The sequence below is a fragment of the Cupressus sempervirens genome, chromosome 2 (assembly GCF_028749045.1).
Source record: "Cupressus sempervirens isolate cs-2001-9-10 chromosome 2, ASM2874904v1, whole genome shotgun sequence".
NCBI classification, from domain to species: domain Eukaryota; kingdom Viridiplantae; phylum Streptophyta; class Pinopsida; order Cupressales; family Cupressaceae; genus Cupressus; species Cupressus sempervirens.
Genome location: NC_143119.1, coordinates 591,016,509 through 591,037,389, shown reverse-complemented (window position 1 = coordinate 591,037,389; position 20,881 = coordinate 591,016,509). Strand labels below are relative to the sequence as shown.

Here is a 20,881-nt window from a genome sequence, read left to right as displayed (position 1 = left end):
TTTTTGTGATTTTCAGAATATATATATTTTTGGACTTTTGAGATTCTAATACAATTGAAAGAAATGCTATACAAAGAAAATACTTCATGTATAATTGGTTACTCTTATTGAATGCAAAATATCACTTACACCAAACTGAATAGGAAATGCTGACAACTTAATTGCATAACTTATTGGAACCTGAATATTATTGTATTGCAATTTGGTGCTGTGTGCTTGTCTCTGATTCAAACGCTGCAAGAGAGAGTGTCTCTATACCTGCTGTAGTAAGACATGACCCTGGGAGGTGTCTGGCATCAGCCTTGTCACCAGAATGCAGCCCCAAATACAATATTGGAGGCCCCTCAAATGAAATGCTGGGCTCTATATTAATTTCGGAGGCCTGATTATCAATTTGCAGCTGCTTAATTGGGAAATCGCAGGCCTTAATTTTACTCCCCCAGCCTTCTAACATTGAAGTCTGAACCAAATAAGGGTTGCAGATGCTATAATGAGTCGAAATGCAAGTAGGAAACACTGATCCAGGCCACAAATCAAAACAGAGGTCCCTTTGACAAACCACACGTGAATAGAATTTGGATGCTGAACCTGCCAGATAATTTCATGGATCTCTTTTTTTCCAAAATCTAGAACCCCACGCAATGATAATTGATCTATGAATTGATCAATCAACAACTCTCCATAAACACAGTTGCAACAGTAGGAGATGAAGCAAATTGTATTTGCAAGATGTTTTCCAGATGAATTCCTTAGATTACCAAAACCCTCACCCAGATGCTCTTTGAAGAAAATTGTTGAGTTTCCGGAGGATGTAAACGTACTAACACTTGTAATTTCTGCGTTTTACAAATTACATTCTTAATGTATATGTATATGACATTTGAGAGGCATGTCTCCATTGAAACATATCTCTTCAACTCTCATCAGTGATCAATAACATTTGTTTATTACCATATCTATATATATCTTCAATATTTTTTATCTGACAGAAGCTACAAAACATTAACACTCCCTCTTAGCTAGGGAGGATAACCACAAGACATATATTACACCATTGGTAATATCAGAAATGACAAGTTTTAAGGATATCTTTGATTAGGAGATATCTGCCATTTTGATATCAAGAGTATTGGTCTTCCAGAATATCAACACTTGATATTCACCAAATACTCTTAAGTATCATTCGATATCACATTTGATATCAGGAGTATTGGGCTTCTAGAGTATCAACACATGATATTCACCAAGTACTCAAATATGGTTTGATATCACATCTAATATCATGAGTATTGGTCTCCCAGAGAATCAACAAATGATATTCACCAAGTACTCAAATAGGTTTGATATCACATTGATATCATATATATTGGTCTCCTAGAATATCAATGATATTCACCAAATCCTCAAAAGTGTTTGATATCACATTTGATATCATGAGTATTGGTCTCCCAGAATATCAATGATATAATATATTCACCAAATACTCTTTGAGTAATGGCTTTCCAGAATGTTGAGATGCAAGATGTTCACCGAGTACTAAAAATTGTTTATAAGGTATGTGCACACACATTCGCATAATGCTTACCATATAAACATCCAACATAAAAGAATAATCTATCATGATCCGCATAGATATCGTATGATATCCATCATAATAGAAAAATAAGTTATTGTAAGATTGTCACCTTTCAATAACTTCTACAAAGGTAAGTGACATCTTTTGGAAGTCATCATTTCCTCATTATGTACACAGGGGGTAGGCCAATTAAGGTCATATAATCACACACAAGGACTTTTGAAACTCCCTCTGAAAATCAATCATTTGAGCTCCTCAACCAAAGTTGCCTTTGATGAAGTGTCATACTCCCTTTGAATCTGATATGATCAAGATCTTCAAAGATCAACTAAAACATATCCTCTATCCGCTCCTTCAGACGAATGTGTCAGACTCCCTCTAAACATCAATCTTCTGAGCAAGAAGTGTCAAACTCCCTCTGAATCTGATATAAATCTCCCTTGTCCCGTCTAGCACTCGATTGCGATCTAATTCACCTTTTCAGTAGCTAGGGAAATGTATTGACTTTAGCCCAAGGGTGAGTCTGATTAGTTACGTGTACTTACTTTTTAGGGGCTGATATACCATTATTTTTCAATGTTCTTACTTTTTATGTTGCCTTCCTTTAGCATAGTATATTTCCCTTTTGCTTTGTACGGTTCTATGGCCATAAATCTTTTCCACCTTTATTATTTTGTCATTATCTGTCATCTTCTTCCATATATTCTTCTGCCGTCCCTCCAACTGCCCCACTTGATTGTGATTGGTAGGTGCCCGAGGCCTCTTACATCTATATGCATTTGACCATGTTTAATCTACATTATTAGCTTATGTAATAAATGGTGGTTCTAATTACTAACTGCTCATCAAATTTGTCTTTAACACCAGGTCAGACACTCCAGCGTGCATCCACTATTTCATTGCTGCTGTCTCTAGTACACTCGTGGATCTGTATTTCCTCCCTTAAATTTGGGTTCTTAATGCAGACACAGAAAGATAAAAACCCAAATCTGCATATTCATACTTCAATTACTGTGTTAATCTTTGGTGTGTGGGTTTCCATATAATGTATCATATGACCGGTTTGGCTAATCGAAAACAGTCTGATCTTCTATACGTACAGTAGGTTTCCTTCGTTTCTGCACTTAGCCTGGGGATTGATATAATCATGTCCAACTTTATCTTGTGATATGGACTCATCGTGGGGCTGGGCAGTGAGCTGCAACACATTGACTTACTTTTCCAGTCCCTTGTCATCTGCTATTATACAGGATTGGGCGTGTTATTGACTAATCCAATCGTGCGAAAGAAAGTTGATAAGAACTCACCATTGAACAACAATGGAGATTTGGCCTTGGAAAGAGACTTTGGTGACATCCATAGCTTCAATAATGAAGCAATCCATAGCAGAGCGAAGATAATGAAGATAAATCCAATAATGCCCATTGATGTTATAAAACCAGCAAAGGATGCCACAACCTGTGGCATTTGTCCTTCCTGGTTGAGAGGTTTTTCTTCATGGTTTTAAAAAAGGTTTTGGTTTTCAAAATCGGGCCACATTTTTATGTCATGCTATGAATTGGGTTTCCTACTTGACGCACAAAGCTTGAATGAACATTATTCCATCTTGAATCAGTTTGTAAATATTAAATTCAACTACATACAACCCGATGACAAATAATTCATAAACGACTAAAATTGCTTAACAGATGCAATTGATAGAAGGCCAACTCGGTACTATTTAACAGGAATGCAAGCCTCTTTGTTGATATTATAGAATTCAAAAGTATTTCAAAAAAAAATTCATGGGCCTAGAGAAAATTAGGCTTTGATACCATGCTGATTTTGGAGAATCTGCTGCAAATATAATATGGTAGTGCCATTACATTTGAAGCAGATGCTCCAAAATCAACAAAAATAATATAATCTTCCAGATCCTCCAATTCAACAACAGGTAATTCAACTCTCAGCCAACCAATGAAACATCAACTCGTCCTTAGGCACAATACATCATAGTAGGAGAGGAAGAAAAATTATATACCTCAAGCATAATTTGCATACACCAAACTCAGAAACCCTTATACTTCAGCAAGGGTACACAATTCAAAAAACTCAGAAAAAACCACAAAGACAACAAAAACAAATAAATTATCCGAGCATGCTTTTTCCAAAAAAATGAACTCCTAGTTATAATCCCTTGTTGGCAAAAGTTTTCAAAAAATGTCCACTTTAGAAATTGCATAAGTTACCCTAAAGAACTCAACACTTAAAACTTTCCAACACAATCTTTTAGAAATATCTCTTAATGCCATTATTATAATAACATAAATATTATAATAATGTAACTTTAATAATTATTTAATAAATAAGAGCTCAGATAATGATTCACTTTATCCACTGCAGGTGACAACCAACTACCAGAGCTACCTACTGCGCTGCCAAAAATAGCAACTGCCAAACATACACTTACTAAAATGGGTAAGTCCACAATTGGGACCCGCAAATTACCCTGTCACCTCACGAGGGTCGCTATGATGAGCTATCTCCGTCAATTGCATAGACTCGCCAAAAATGGGGACATTACAGTCCTCTCTCCCCGAATTGCTTCTCCTCAAGCAATCTGACATCACACTAAAACCTCCACAAGGATCCCATAAGAAACAACAGATGTCCTTGTCCTCATTGAATCAACTGCATGTTGGTACCATCATCAGAATCAATAACATGACCTGCAACATAGTATCAAATGTCATCAGTAAATATGGTATCAGGATGTAGGCTGTCAGTATTAGGATGTATGTCGTTGGTATCAGCCGACAGGGTGTGTATTGGGAAGGTTCTGCATCGGTATCGGGAAGGTTCTTATTATGTAGCCGACGGACACCTTCGAGAAGGTTCCTCGGGATGTATATATACCCCCTTTGGGATCATTGTAATCAATATATCAAAAACATAATGTAATATTTGGTGTATGCGAATAATATAAGAAGTTCTGCTATTCTGATCCATTGTCTGTATGCATTGATCTCTTTACCCAGTACGGTAAATATTTGGCGCCGTTGCCCTATGAACCTGGAGGGAGGGAGGAATGAAGATTAATGCCAAATCAGCTTAACAAAGATCGAAATAAGGTAAAGGCAAAAGATGGAATATGTACTGCGCAAGAAAAACTAATTTTGGCAAAGCAAGCCAAACGCAGAAGGAGGTTCCAGAAGATTGTTGACGGACACAAAAGCTCGAAAGAATTGTTGGAGACTCGATAGCGGGCGGAATTGGTGGAAGAAGCACGGGAAGAGTTTTTGAATTTGTATTCGCCGAGGGAAGAGAATCCAGACAGAAGAGAATTGACTCGCACGACTCGGAGTGCTAAAGGAGCAAGAGCATGGAGTGAACTCTTCGTCCGCGATACACTTCCAGAAGGGACAAATTTGCTTAACGGAGACCCTTCTTCACCAAACAGCATAGCTGTCGGGATACTAAGCGTCAGTGTCGAGATACAAAGCGTCGGTGTCGGGATGGAGGGACCAAAGGAGAAGTTGCCTAAATTTGATGGTGATGGAGCAGTCAGGGCACCGTACGGCATCACACCCATATGGAGTACGGTAAGCAAAACAAATTTGGAAATAGTGCGAATACATTTCATTCTGTACGACGTACGAAACAAAGACAGGGGTGAAAGCGTTCGTAGGGCAGCTTCAGAAGGAAACTTGGTAGTATCTTTTGCTCTCTGCAACGCATGATTTGAAGACTTGAGCGCGGCACAAGGGTCTTGCAGAATGGGGGAGGACAATTTATGAAGGCTTCGAGATAGAACTTATAAGAGTGACAGGAGGATTTCTATAAAAAAAAAAAAATCGACAAATAAAAAATGTTTAGAATGCATAACGGATGATGCCAAAGGGAAGGGAAAACATCAGCGGTTGCTAGAAAGAGTGTGGGATCAGAAGAAATCGCAAAAATAGTGTGTTCCATGCATTTTTGTGGGTTTTGGAGTGCTAATTTGGTCTTGGCGGTGAGGGGCGCTGCCCCAAGACCCCGCGGGTCGAGGGGCGTTGCCCCCTAGACCCCTAGTCGATGCGGATTATCAGTTGTGGGAAGTATGACCAGTTGATGAGACCTGGAGTTGCTGCAGGCATCGTGTTCCAGAGGTGGAGAGATCATAGAGCGAAGCAAGTCCCTGACAGAGTTGGTTCTCACAGAGAGAAGACAGGCAGAGGCTAGGCAGGAAGCTTGGGAGACCGCGGAGAAGGCTCGGGAGGAGATGGCCGACCAACTTGCCACCCAACAGATTGCATGGGAAGTAGAGCGGACAGCCCTGTTAGCACAACTCGAGGAAAGTGCACGCGAGAAGTAGCAGGCAGAACAACAGATAACAGTAGCGGAGCAGCGGTTGGTAGAGACTCTTCAGGAGAAGGACTCAGCGAAGAAGGCTCATGATCAGAAAGAAGCTGAGTGTCAAGAGGTTGCTTTGATGCTAAAGGAAGTAGTGAAAGAGAACTCTTAGATCAGAGCTGATTTGAAGGTCCAGACAAATCAAGTGTATCAGCTTCGACGCAGCCGGTCTTCATGGTCTGAGACACAGCCTTCTAGTTCATGATGTCTATGTCTATGTTGTTTTTATGAATAAATGTAGTTAGTTGTTGAGTTTAGTTTTGTGGTCGTCTGAAGATGACTTTTCTTTTTGGGGGGGATGATGTCGTCAGTAAATATGGTATCAAGATGTAGGCCATCAGTATCAGGATGTATGTCGTTGGTATCGGCCGACAGGGTGTGTATCGAGAAGGTTCTACGTCGGTATTGGGAAGGTTCTTATTATGTAGCCGATGGACACCTTCAAGAAGGTTCGTCGGGGTGTATATATACCCCCTTCGGGATCATTGTAATCATCATTTGTATGTAATCGCTTGGCATATGCGAATAATATAAGAAGTTCTGCTATTTTGATCCATTGTCTGTATGCATTGATTTCTTTACCCAGTACGGTAAACACCAAACACCTGTGCTGATGATGTAAAAGTCAAAACATCACTAGTAGACAAATCTATAGGAGATCTCAGCACACTCTCTTTCATTGTAATTACCCAATCAACCTGCAGATAGTCCAACTTAGGCATAGACCAACTCTGCACCCAATGCAAATCTTGAACGTGAGTCACATACCAAACTGTAAACACTCATCATAGAATAAACTCTATCATTAGTATGATCATCTCTATCATCATCCTCATACTACTGTGATGACTCTTCCTGAATCGCAATAGTATAGATCCACATGCCACGATTCGCTGCTCCCTTCAGCCTCAATGCGCAAGTATGACTTTTAGAGAAAGGCCCCTTGCACCAATAATAGAGTTGTCGCCTTCTCAAATCCTCTCTAGAAATATCATCAGATCTCCCCACTGGCTTGCCCTTGTCCTCGACAACTAGTGGGGACGCCTCATCATCGGGCGGAGGAACAGAAGATTTTGAAGCAACCTTTGCTTTGAGAAGATGACTCCAGGTCCCAAAGAAAATGGGTCCAATGATTTCACCCTACCGAGTGGTTCAGTCAATCCCTTCAGAAATAACATCACACGTTTGTGCTCCGAAATATCATAAACCATCACCGAAAGCCTCTAGAACTCACTAATGTAACTCTCTAATCCACCAGACTGCTTCAACTGAGCCAACTCACGGAAGTACACCTCTGGATCCTTCCTATGAAATCTCTTGATCAAGTGATCCACAAACTCCTGATAGGAAGTGATCTGATTATGTCGCAAAGAAACCAACCCATGGTACCACCAGTCATGGGCATCTCCATCCAAATGCGACACTCCAAATCTGATAGTGTCCACCTCTGACATAGGACATAGAGCCAAATATGTGTTGAGCTTATGGATCCAAGCTTGAACTGTAACTCCTCGGTACCATCAAAGAGCTCCAATGTCATCTTACTGGCAACTTGCTGTAACTCAGTTTGTCGAGGCCTCTGTCTCTCAGGTGCTGACTTCACCTTGGAATGCTCCCGTTTCTAAGTCAGAAACCTATCAAAATTCAGATGATCTTTATTCACTTGTGGTAAAGCATCCCACTTTGCAAATTGTACCACCACATTGTCAACAAAAGGAGTGGCCTCAGACTCAATACTAACCGCATCCACCTCAAGTCTTAGAAACATGGGCCTCTGTGGTCTATCATGAGTGCTAGTATGTATGCCAACTCTATCAGCTAACCCGCCACGCTGTCCAACTCGAACCCGATCTGCATCTCTGTACCTATCATCTTCTCGGGTTCCATCCTTGACTCAAGATCTATGAGAACGAACAGAAACATCTCGAGTTCTCTCCCTACTTCGTCCTCGAGGAAGTGCTATCTACTGCAGAGTGTTGGACGATTGCTGCAGTACTCCTATCATTTGCTGTTGTCCGGCTGCTAGGTTCTTGAATGTTTGCATAGCCACTCCTGACCTGCTTGAACCACCCGGACTAGCAATAGACCCAAATTGAATCTTAGGCTCACCTTCCCTAGGTGGAGAGGTATGACCTTCGCGGGTATAGTGCATACCTGACACAAACCTCCTATCATCTACCATGATACTGAACAGCAGATAATAAATCAAATACTGACTGCAATGCTAACCAAGCACTGACCACTATCAAAAAATTCTGAGCCCAATCCCTGTAGGCTGGCAGGAAACTGCTCTGATACCATTGTAAAAACCTTGTCTTATCTCAAACTGAAATGCTGATGGAAAATGTAATTTTTTTGTATTTTTCAGGTTTTCTGATTTTTTTGTGATTTTCAATTTTTTTTTTGTGGACTTTTGAGATTCTAATACAATTGAAAGAAATACTATACAAAGAAAATATGTTGTGCATAACTGGTTACTCTTATTGAATGCAAAATGCCACTTACACCAAACTCAATCGGAAATGCTGACAACTTAATTGGATAACAAATTGGAACATGAACATAATTGTATCATGCAATTTGGCGCTGTGTGCTTGTCTCTGATTCAAACACTGCAATAGAGAGTCTCTCTATATCAGCTGTAGTAAGATGTGACCCTGGGAGGTGTCTGGTGTCAGCCTTGTCACCATAATGCAGCCCCAAATACAATATCACAGGCCCCTCAAATGAAACACTGGGCTCTATATTAATTTCGCAGGCCTGATTATCAAATCACAGCTCCTTAATTGGGAAATCACAGGCCTTAATTTTACTCCCCCAGCCTTATAACAGTGACGTCTGAACCAAATAAGGGTAGCAGATGCTATGAAGAGTCCAAACAAAAGTAGGAAACACTGATCCAGGCCACAAATCAAATTGCAGGTCCCTTTGACAAACCATAGGTGAATAGAATATAGAACCCCACACAATGACAATTGATCTATGAATTGATCAATCAACAACTCTCCATAAACACAGTTGCAATAATAGGAGATGAAGCAAATTGTATACATCAACACAATTTGCAAGATGTTTTACAGATGAATTTCTCAGATTACCAAAACCCTCGGCCATATGCTCTTTAAAGAAAATAATATAATATTCCAGATCCTTCAATTCAACAACAGGTAATTCAATTCTCAGCCAACTAATGAAACATCAACAACTCCTTAGGCACAATACATAACAGTAGGAGAGGAAGGCAAATTATATGCCTCAGCATAATCTGCATACACCAAACTCAGAAAACCTTATACTTCAGCAAGGGCACACAATTCAAAAAACTAAAAAAAAACCACAAAAGAAACAAAAGAAAATAAATTATCCAAGCTTGCTTTTTCCAAAGAAATGAGCTCCTTTTTATAATCCCTTGTTGGCAAAGGTCTCCAAAAAAACTCCACTTCGGAAACTGTGGAAGTTTCCCAAAAGAACTCAACACTTAGAACTTTCCAACACTCTTTTAGAAATATCTCTTAATGTCATTATTATAATAATGCAACTTTAATAATTATTTAATAAATAAGAGCTCATGCAATTATTCACTTTATCCACTGTAGGTGATGACCAACTGGCAGAGCCACTTATTGCACTGCCAAAAATAGACTTACTAAAAATAGTAAGTCCGCATCTGGGACTCCCAAATCACCCTGCCTTTTGAACATTTATAAGGTTCTTGTCTTTTGAACCCAAATCTTCACAAATGAATCAGATAGATGCACTTCTTATCTGTCTTCACTTTCCCGCACTCGTGTAACAAAGTTCTATGCTGTTTGAACCTCATCAGAAAGTCCTCAATAGAAGGAAAAGCATCTGGTACCAGTGAAGTAAGCTTTGCCTCAATCTGAAGTGCTTTGAACTCGTTGATGGTACCAAACAAGTCCTTGAACTTGTCCGACATTTCTTGAGGAGTGGTGCACTCATCAAGATGAAATTGTAAGTTATCTAAAACACTCAAAGAAATCAGACCCATGGCTTCATCCATTTTATTCCTGTGCTGCAAAGTTTGATATTGACTTTGAAAAATTGGCTGCACAGTATCTAAACAAGACCACAAACCCTTTGAACAGAGAAGCCATTGCATAACAGATGTCCATGTGTGATAGTTATGTGGGTTTAGAAGAACTAGACAAGAAGAGGTCTCGACCATTGTTTTAAGAAAGTGTTTGAATTTTTCTGATATATTGATATTGTAACAGAAAATAATTGAAAAAACACCCCCCACAATGTAAAAAACCGAACCCCAGCTGCTAGAAGGAATGCGTATACAAGAAAAGAGCAAAAATATTTTAGTTGAGAATCACAAATACTTGGAAAAAAAATACTTGTGAAATAATAGAGAATTTGAAGTGCTCGAGAAGAGCTTTTTGACGCTTTTTTTGGATTAAAAAATGGGGCTAAAACGAGCATGTTATGCCCCTAGAAGCATCATCAGACTTCGAGCAAAAAAACAGGTATCAAATTGGAAAAAAAATCCAAAAAATATCTTCATCATCATGTCCATCTTAGAATTAGCTTTCCGAAGATATTTCGTTTTCCAAAAAATGATACCATATGCTCAAGTTAAAGCCAAAAAACCAACAGGGCCTCTAGAAAGCAAAAAAAGCCCCCCCACATGATCGCAGGCTGGGCAGGGTTGGGTGGTGGAGGCTTGTGAGCGGGGCGGGGGTGGCGGAGTCGGCTTTGTGGCGGGGCACAGGCAGCATGCAAGTGGAGGTGGGCATGATGGCGTCCGAGCGGGAGATGTTAGTAGCAGTGGTGCAACATTTTTAAAATGTGTTTTTTATTTTTTATTTTCTTTTTTTTGCAAAAAATCGCATCAAAATGGGTGCCAAGGCCAAACAACCCTAGTATGCAAATTTGTTTTTGCCTCCCAAAAAAAATTGTCCAAAATCGACAAATTTTATATGAAAATAGGGGTTTTGACATTGTCTGAATCCAACTGTAAGGCCTATTTTGCCTCAAAGTGCTCCGAAATTCAGAGACCCCCTTATTTTCATAGAAAAATTTGAAAACCACCATATTTGTTTTGTCAAACCCTCATTCCTCTTTTTCTCCAAATAAGAACAAGCTACAACAAATCAGGCTTTGATACCATGAAGGATTTGAGTAATACAAATCAGCAAAACCTGAAGAACACTTGCATGCAAGAACCTATCACAAAAAAGAAAACACAAAGAAGAGGCAAGGGTTTGGCTCTAAAAATATGAAAGAATATATTATCAGACCGAAAAGAATGAATGAAATTTACTTGATCAATCCTTATAGAAGGAGATCATAAAACCTAAAAGGGAAACCCTAAGAGGTAAATGACATTTAATAACTAATATTTAATTATAAAATGGAAAAGCATGTGCATAATGTGAAATCTTAAGAAGGGAGTAAAGATATTTTAATAAATGAAATTAAATTAACCCTTTACTCTAACAGGAACATTATTACTTATCTATGATCAAAGATATTATAGTTAGAAAAAGGGCCATTATTCTAGCGTAGGGTGGTGTGTGCAGAGGAAGATAAAGCAGTTTCGATGCAGAGGGCCAAGTGCTAAGAATAGTAGGGCTCCTTTGCATTCACTGGAAGGCACCATCTCTCCATTGGTATGTTATACATAGAATATGACCATTGGCAGGTCTTCCGTGATAGTAGAAACTAGGCAGTATTTCATATTTGCGATCAAAATTGCGCTCATGCGTTGACATCTCCAATGATGTTTTCAAGGACCAACACTCCAATCAATCTCTACCCAACACTTCAGTCTCTACCATATAGGATCAAGAGGGGCTTAACAATTGTTCAAACCTTCGCTCTACCATTCTATAGGGAAGTTGGGATTATTATCAGATAACCGAAAATTTTGAGGATATACGAATAGGTTACGATAGATTAGGTTGGGTAAGCCAGGGGCATTGTGGGAGGATGGGCCCCTATAAATTCTACGGTGCTAATAGGATCTATGGATTGAGCCCTACTATTAGATTATTTTCAAATTGGATTTCAATAGAACTATAATCAATGACTTAATCAAGTTCAATATAGAATCTATTTCCATCCGTGGGTACCTCTATTCTCAACCTAGGAAACAATAGCCCATACATTAGCATTGTTGGCGGTAAGGGACCATAAGTGTCATAGGTGATTAGAAAGGTCCATGCGAGCTAACCTCAGTCTCGGAAAATTATACTATCCTTCTTGCCTCCCAACTTAATAGTAGGGCTCCATTTGCCACCCTCTATCGGTAGGAGTAGTTGATTAGATCCTCCATCTTGGGGCAGGGAAAGCTACCTACCTATTTCTAGTAGAGCAAGGGCAAGGATGAGAACTCCATAATAGGCACTATCCCACAATAGGAATAGTTGAGGGTTATTGTGACAACCCCATAATTGGAGATCGAGATTGAGTTCCACCTGTCATAAAATAGTAAGGGTGCTTATATTATATACATAACATGGGCCCATGCCCGTCATCCCCTTTTAGTGCCTGGCCACCCAATGAGAAAAACTATGAAGCACTATAGTTCCCACCCAACTCAACTAAGTAGTGGCCCCTTAATTTTATGGTTGATCTCGACTGGGTAGGTTGTTAGCCCCCATACAATTCTAATGGGTTGGTTCTAGCTTCAAGTATTCCTGTTTGGACCACAATGACAAGAATAAGCTCATGGGGTAGGTTTTCGATAGGTGGGGTGGCTCTACTATTCGGCAAGGCGAGAGGAGATAGTTTGGAGGGACTCTAGTTGGGTGGGCCCCTTTATTTCCATAACATGCCCCCTTTACCTTTCCCTTCCCTTTGCCATAGAAGGGGGTAGGGGGCCCCTTTCAGATTATTATAGGGCAATTAATATGCCGACTATCGAGTCCCTTCGACTTGCTACCCATCCACCATGGCAACATAGCCACCCGCAATTCAATCTACCTCTCGGGAGGGTCCACAAAGACCATCCGAGCATTGGCAATTACTATCACCAATAACCAACTATAGTTCCCATTGGCAGTAAAAACATCAAGCTCACAACTAAATTGAGTAGGGTGGGAAACTATAGATAGTTTCCCTTGGGTAGCTTTTCATTGTTCTAGGAAACTTTAGTTGGGGGCTTGTAATCATATTAACGCGGGGATGCGTCCCCCCCCTTTTTGCCCGATGTCTTGGAGACTTAAACGCACCGGAGACTTGGGGACTCCGTCTCCCCATTCCCAGCAGCGCCACCAGATTCTGCCACCTCCACCGAAGATGGGGGACATCCTGATATTCACTATTTGCAGATTCGACTATTTATGTTTAATGTTTGTTGTTCCAATTCAATGCAATATTCAAGTATTCACTCTTTTACATCTTTATATCCTATATAGCAATACATATTTTCATAACTAGCATTTTTAAGTACCATATGCATAGATATATTACCCCTCTTGTCCCCCACTGCTGTACCCCCACCGTCCCCCCACCGTCCCCAAATTAAGGCCCCTCTGTCCCCTTGTCCCGGAAACTTGTCCCCTCGTTCCGCCGTCCCCCTGTCCCCCAGGGTGGTGTAACTATGCTTCTAATCAATCTCCTAATTTATAGAAATGCTTATGGGGGGATGGGTTAGTCATTCTAAAGGTAGGGGTAGGGCCAGATTCTATACGCCTGTGGGGTTGGCTCATTAGAAATAGTAGGACCTTAGAATGGTAGGGGCCGTCCCCCCTGCATGGAGGAGCTAGTTTGGTGGGGGGATATAGTACAAAGATAGTTGTGGCACTGAACCCTTTCGAATAGTAGGGGAAGCGGGGCTTCACCTAGAGAATAGCAGGGGCTTTCAAACCTTCATTCATGATCTCCCCATAGCATTGTAGGGACCCCACTCCTTAGGAATCTGGAGAGGGGAACTAATACCCTCTCTACTGCTGCTGCTTTTCTGTTTTTTTTCCTGTGTTGCGGTTTTCTGTTAAGGGCTTTGAGTGGCCTCCTGATGATGTTGTTCTGCTGTGGCTTTTTGTAAGGGTTTCAGGTCCCCTTAAAATCCTGTTTGTCCCTAGCAAAAAGCTTACTTTCCAGCCATCAAATGCAATGTCTGTGCCCACACTGAACTATGTGCGATCAAAGGAAATTGAAGGACAAAATAAAGGTGAATAAGATTATAATTCACAACATGAGATTGTGTTTTTTTATACAAGAATAAGATTAAAACTTAATATCATTTTTCCTAAATGAATAGAATTTCTTCTCTTGAGTTCCTTACTGTCCGTTTTATTTGAATATAATTTCTTCTTTTGAGATCCCATTACCATCCATTTTATTTTTCTTTGCAGTACTTGAGCAGGGTCCAATACTTGTGTGTGTATTGGGCATTAAAAAAGTCTTTCTATTTGTACTTTTAAGAGTATTGAATGTAACTTCGGAACTATTAGTGGTGGCTTTGAATACTAATAATTAAATAAAATGAACTCTATAGGACAAGTCACGCGAAGTACAACAAATTATGTGAGGCCAAATGGATGCACCAAAAACAAATGACTTGATACACAAATATTGAGCTGATTTGGTGCTTTAAAATTTTAAGCACCTTAGCAAAAACATGCTGATGTGGCACCATCTTTCATGAGGTGGACCCGAAACAGGGAGTTAGGTAAGCCTGTAAATTTTTTCAAGTCCAAATGATGACATCAGCATCTTTTCCCCTAGTGTTGCTAATTCTGTGTGCCACTGTTAGGAATTTCTGTTATCCAGATTATAATGTCCCATTATTACAAGTATCCAATTTTTTCCCTAGATCACAATTTTTTTCAAACAATTAGGATTTAGAGATACCTTCCACTTTGATTGAAGCCCTGCAGTTCAATTAGGGTTTATCTTAATTTCTAATCATAATTCATAGTTAGACTTCTTCAAAGACAAATATGATCAAATGAAAATCAATAGATTGCTAAAATTAAGGTAACCCAATCATTGAAGTGTTAACATAGGGTGATTTGATGAGGTGCCCCATAGACCTTCTACCTCAGGCCCAAGAGTGTATACATCATCCCCCTGGCCTCATGTGGCCTGTTCCATACATGTAAGTTGGGCTACCTAGTGCGTGGCCCTATTTCATCTCGCCACTTCTAGCTTGGCTTCAAATGGTTGAATACCAGTCCAAAGACAGTCGACTTCGTTTCCCTTTGGCTCCGTGGAGACTCCATGGTAACAACAATGGGTGAGGTGCTTAGAAGGTGACCTCATTACCATTCTCTCAATGGTGACTACCTCAATTCAGTCCTACCATGGCTAATTGCAACAGTCAGAAAACATACATGATATTTCACTCATAGCTCTATACGACATGCAAGAGTCAGCAGATGAAATGCGTAGTAGATTACAGACATGCAGATGTATATAATTCTATATCAATCAGCAAGTTGTCTCATAGTGCGACTATACTACTGAAATGGAAAAGCAATGCACACACACGTATCTATCTGTGATATGAAGACTACATATATACACGTCTGTATAAGCATTTAAGTATAAACAATCACTTAACATCACAATTCCGTTCACATATTTAAATCAGTAAAAACAGTCATAAACAGCATTCATGTGTAAGATGTTACAACGGAATGCTTCTCACCCAGATCACAGGTCTAAACTGAAATCTGTTCTTAATCCTTTGTACTTCTTATTCACTTACAATGATCCAAAACCATGATTGGTGGAAGTGATATTGAAGTCTCTTATATATCCTTAAAGGCTGAGTGGTGACATCTTCTGAATGTTAAAAGTCACGTCTCTTCCATATTTAACAGATTGGTTTATTAACCCAAATTGCACCTCCTCTAATTGAACAGCCACTTCCTTAAGTAATTTGTGTCTCTCCATAACAGTCCATTTTTTTAATCATAATTGCTGTATATTAATCTTATTTTCTCATCATAGATTGGTTGTGCTTGACTTAAAGGGGTGTCAAACCATTATTTAGTATACAAGTCACTGTCTTAATTTTGGAATATATCAATAATATTGTTAAAGTCAATCTGAAGTTTCAACAACACTAATTGTCCTGTATTATTCTTTTTGATGAAAAGATAATGTCTTGCGGTGTCTGAGAAGAACTAGTCCCGTGAGTTTCCTCAGGGAGCCTGATCACTAATACAGTGATCACAACTATGATAATAGAATGCTCGATATGTCTTTCTTCTTCAATGTGATTTCTCTGCAGTTATTTTAATTGTTCCTTCCTTAAATTGATGTTCTCTGGCATCTGGTTGCATGCGATGAAAGTCGGATATGATCATGAACAGTCATAGCCGTATATTTTGTGCCTTATGTATTTCCTTCTCCATTCAACTGCTGCCTTCATTACAGTTGCAGCTGTTCATTCTTTACAAACCACCACTTATTTTTCACAGAATAACCTCTAATTTCTCCTTAGAAGTTAATCATATCTTTCCGAGCCAAGTCTATTTGCCTGTTGCTCCTCATCATATACTTAGTTCTATCTTTGACATCATAGTTGTCTAGATGATGACTGAGATGTATCGATGGTTCCCATCTATATATATACACTTCCTTAATATCATGTTTGTAATCAATTTTCTTCTTTAATGGCCTTATTGTTTGATATCATCTGCTGATTGGTGACTTGAGATCTTCAATCTCTGGTCTGGGGAATTTGATCTGATTTTGGCAAGTTCCCATCTCATTGTGATGCTTTATTTGATGCTTGTTAGGAAAATCACGTGGTCTTATAAATAAGACAAGTTTCCTCTATATTAAGACTAGATGTTATGCAAAGGATGACATCATAATTAGGGTTTCAAATGGGGGACACGACACATGTTTTAAGAAAAATGTCTCTCTCAAGGTTCACATTTGCTGTGAAAATCTTCTGATGATTGTTTCTTTTTGTCTTATATTTTTATTGGATTAGGTTTATGTATCTCGTAAATTTGTTGATCTGATTGTTGATTTGCTTCACCTCTAGAGGTTTTCAAATGCTGGACAATTAATAACTAATATCTAAAAATGCTTACCTTCTATTTGAGCCCAGGATAAATACGGTCTTATTTTGTTACAAACATATTGTATTTGGCTGGGGGAATGCTAAAAGGTGAAGTGCATAACTATAATCTAGTAAAATAGGATTTGTAACTGTCTTTCTCAACATAGATCCAGAAGTAGGATTCAAAATGTAGCAGAAGAACTCGCAAATGCAGTTGATTACAGAAATCTTATACAATGCAGTGCACTGCAGACAGACAATTTGCAAGGACGCATTGTAAATCAGCAAAAACTTTGTAAAGATGGTGCAATTGCTAGTTAATGCTACAGCTCAATTTAGATAACCATAGATGCATATTTCTTGCATTTGCAATGATTAGCATTAAATATCAACATGGATAGCTTGCAGCTTATATAATTAAATTCCATTCATTTTTTGTCTCAAGAACTATCTGCACTCTGGAAATTCACCTTGAGTTGTGTTTTGAATTTTGTCCTTCCTTGCTCTCTCAAAATGATTTATTAAAGCAGGAAGCCCTCTATTTATTCAAAACAAGCATCTGAGGGCACTTGCATGTATGTATTCAGCTATTCCATAATTTATTACTTCAGGATATGGAAGATGTTTGGTTTTTCTTTTGGAGATATGTTTGTTTCAAATCATCGTAGCTGTTAGTTTTTTTATTTCTTGAGCTTCCAATGATGATATAGGATTTTTATTTTACTTGGACTCTTGGGTTATACCAAGAAATGACATTTTGTAGGATACAAATTACATCACCTACACAAATCACGATACGTATTTATTGAGCTCTCCCGTGATTTTAAAAATTAGGTTATGGAAAGGTGTGGTTTTTCTTTAGGAAATGTGATTCCATCAATTTATTATACCTTTTGAGTTTATTTTTTGAGCATTATATACTCTTCGGGTTTTATATCAAGTGATGTCATTTTGTAGGCTTCAAAACTGCATTATTATGGAAATCATGAAGTATGAGCTGATGACAGTTTTTTGGTTGGTGATGCAGTCTTTTATGTGGGCATACTTTTTTGGAAGCCTTCGTTCAAATGACTGGAACATTTATTAAGGTTCTTGTCTTTTGAACATATTGACTGCACAAAATGTTTCAATGTTCTTGACGGGGATATCATTTGATGTCTATGACATGATTCCCTATGGCAACAGAGTTTCACTGGTGGACAATTAATTCAGAACTGCAAAATCTTTCATGTAACGGCGAAATCATTCAGACTGGAAATTCCTACTCCTAAATTCTGGAGTGGAATTGTGGAGCTATAAATAATGTGTCGCTAGTGCAACTCAGACCAGTGGCAATGAGAAGTTATCAGAGAATTGGAACACTGTTTGTTACGGGAATGAAATGATTATAGTTTAGCACCTGGAGGATTTTAACACTTGGGGAGGAACGGTACTTTTTTGTCGCTAGATTATGAGATGCAGATCTTCAGTTCTATTTCAGACGCCTGTTAAATTTTGAAAGTAATCTTATACTGCTCATCCTGGAAGTTGCTGGGTAAGTGCTTTTCAAGGCTTGCAATTATTGGAGGAGAATCAACACAATTCAGCAGCTCAGGAGATGATTCTTTTTTGCATGTAAAAAGTGGCTACCCTGAAATATTTGGTATCTGCAACAGATTTGGGATTCCTATGAAGAATGTTTTCCGAGCTACGGCTAGAAGCTGTGGCCATGCCCATGCAATATTTCTTTTCTGCCAAATTTCTTCCCTAGTACAGACCAATACGATGCCTTATGTGCCCCATATCACTTGTAAAATTCTATCTCCCTAGCTAAATTAATCTTTTTTGAAAGAGATCACGTGAAATTCTCATGAACGTTCCTTGTATATTAATATGTAAATTAATGTGTCAAACTAAATCGAACTTTTTATGTGGCTCTTGACATTTGCAGAAGTTTCAAGAAACACACGAAATCACAAAAGCATAAAGAAAAGACGCATAAGCTTTATTTCGAAAAGAGAGAAATTTCCTTCACTGGATTACAAGCATGAACGCGTACATATTAATCTTATAAAGGAGACGATTCATCTTCTCAATTTGTATCTTAACAGCAGCTCATGAGCATTTATCTTTCAAGGAGAATTCTTTGATAAACTTATAATCATTAATCCTCAAGAAAATAATTTATGTGATTTTTTTTTCAATTTTAAAAATAAACTATAAATCTTAAAACTATTGATGCAATAATTAAATGGTTATAAAAGTCTGCTTGAATGACTATTTATCAATTTATATAAGAATCTTAATAATATAGAGTGTACAAAAGTAAATAAAATTCTTGTCAAATAAAAATAATCTAAAAATGCTTAATCTATAGTGTGTACAAAATATATAAAATTCTTATCAAATAATGTTTGTTCTTAGTTATTGTTTAAAATACAATATAATTTTAATCTCAATTAATTAATATATTGTAAAATGAAGCTCATATACTATAAATAGATGTTACTTGAACTACAATACAAGGTGAGTGGTATACATGGTACTTATGTCCCGTTTTCTTTATAATACAACAATGGAACTTTGTTATGTGGATATTTATTATAATCAATTTATATAGATTGTAATTGTATACTATCATATTGGTAATCTAGTTCTATCCAATAAGTCAAGAGAGTACAATTTTGTATTTTGTAATGTTTCTATTTAAGACATTAGTTTTTCCTAGAGGTTAGCCTATGACTTTGGTGCTTGTAGGCTAACATGGTGATGATGGGAGCCCTAAAGGGTGTTCAAAGGCTCTTCAACTAACCTTTGGTGCTTATTCAATATTTTTCAACTTAAGAGTCCTAGTTTATTTGACACACCTTTCGGAGATCATTTAGTACACAATCACACTATTTTTTGTAAGTCACTTGGATATTTTGCTCATACTTATTATTTGTTGTAAGATGCTAATGTGGTTAATTGAGATCACATTTATATCTAACAAGTGATGGATTATTCCCATGAGTTGATATTGACAAGTGAAAGTGATAGAAGATCAATGATTGTTGCCCAAAGAAAGTCAACATGGAGTCATTCACATAACAATAATTGGTATGTTCCAAAATTCTGCTGTTACTGCTATACATGTAATACTTATGGGCATAAGATATCTGATTGTAAACTTATGCTTAGATCAACATTTAGATACGAAAACTAAAATCCTTTTGTTGTCTTAAGAAATATGAATATGATATGTTATTCTTGCAATGGCGGTCATAAAAGTTCTGAATGTAAAAGAAACTCAATATGAATAATCAAAAGCTGTCCTATATCCTCATTCAATGAAAACATGGAGTGCTACATTTGTCACAATAATGGGCACATAGCCAAATATTGTAGATCAAGGACTAATAAACAAAAAAACAAAAACAAAAGTGAATTCAAAACAAATCAGAAATTGAGGATGTATAAATAAAAGAGAAGAAATCAAAACAAGTGTGGTTTGAATAGATTAAGGACAAGATTGAGTCAAGTTTGATTGTTCAAGTAAAGATTTTGTATGAGGATGACATTGAAGTTGCAAGACCGTTGAAAGCTTGCAAGAACCAGTTGTATTTGAAAGAAGTAGATGGTTCGTTTATTTCATTTGGGATTCTTTGTTGTTCAAAGGATTTTAGTTGTGCATACTATGAAGTTCAATAAGGGAGAACTTGATTAAGGAAAAACATTGTGGAGGATTATTTGTATGCTTCAATCTTGACAAGGCAATAATTTTGGTGAATGAAAAATATTTTTTGGCCTCAAATTTATAAGGATATTAGGAAGTTTGTTCAAAGTTGCAAACTTTGTCAAGGGTAGTAGTCAGAATGTGGGATTGTATATATCTTTACCTATACTTAGTAGACCACATGAAGACATTAGCATAGATTTCATCTTGTGGTGGCAAAAAACACATAGTGGTAATGATTCTATAT

The 20,881-nt window shown here is 38.0% G+C and overlaps 1 protein-coding gene across 2 annotated transcripts in view; it reads left to right on the top strand.

Moving 5' to 3' along the window:
- LOC149574788 (uncharacterized) overlaps window positions 1–19,083 on the top strand; it is a 96,666-nt gene extending 77,583 nt beyond the window's left edge. For both annotated transcript variants that reach the window (XM_089814619.1, XM_089814620.1), the window contains 2 exons: window positions 17,968–18,729; window positions 18,871–19,083. The gene's annotated coding sequence lies outside the window, so the exon portion shown is untranslated. The remainder of the gene's footprint in view (window positions 1–17,967; window positions 18,730–18,870) is intronic.
- Window positions 19,084–20,881: the final 1,798 nt, after the last annotated feature.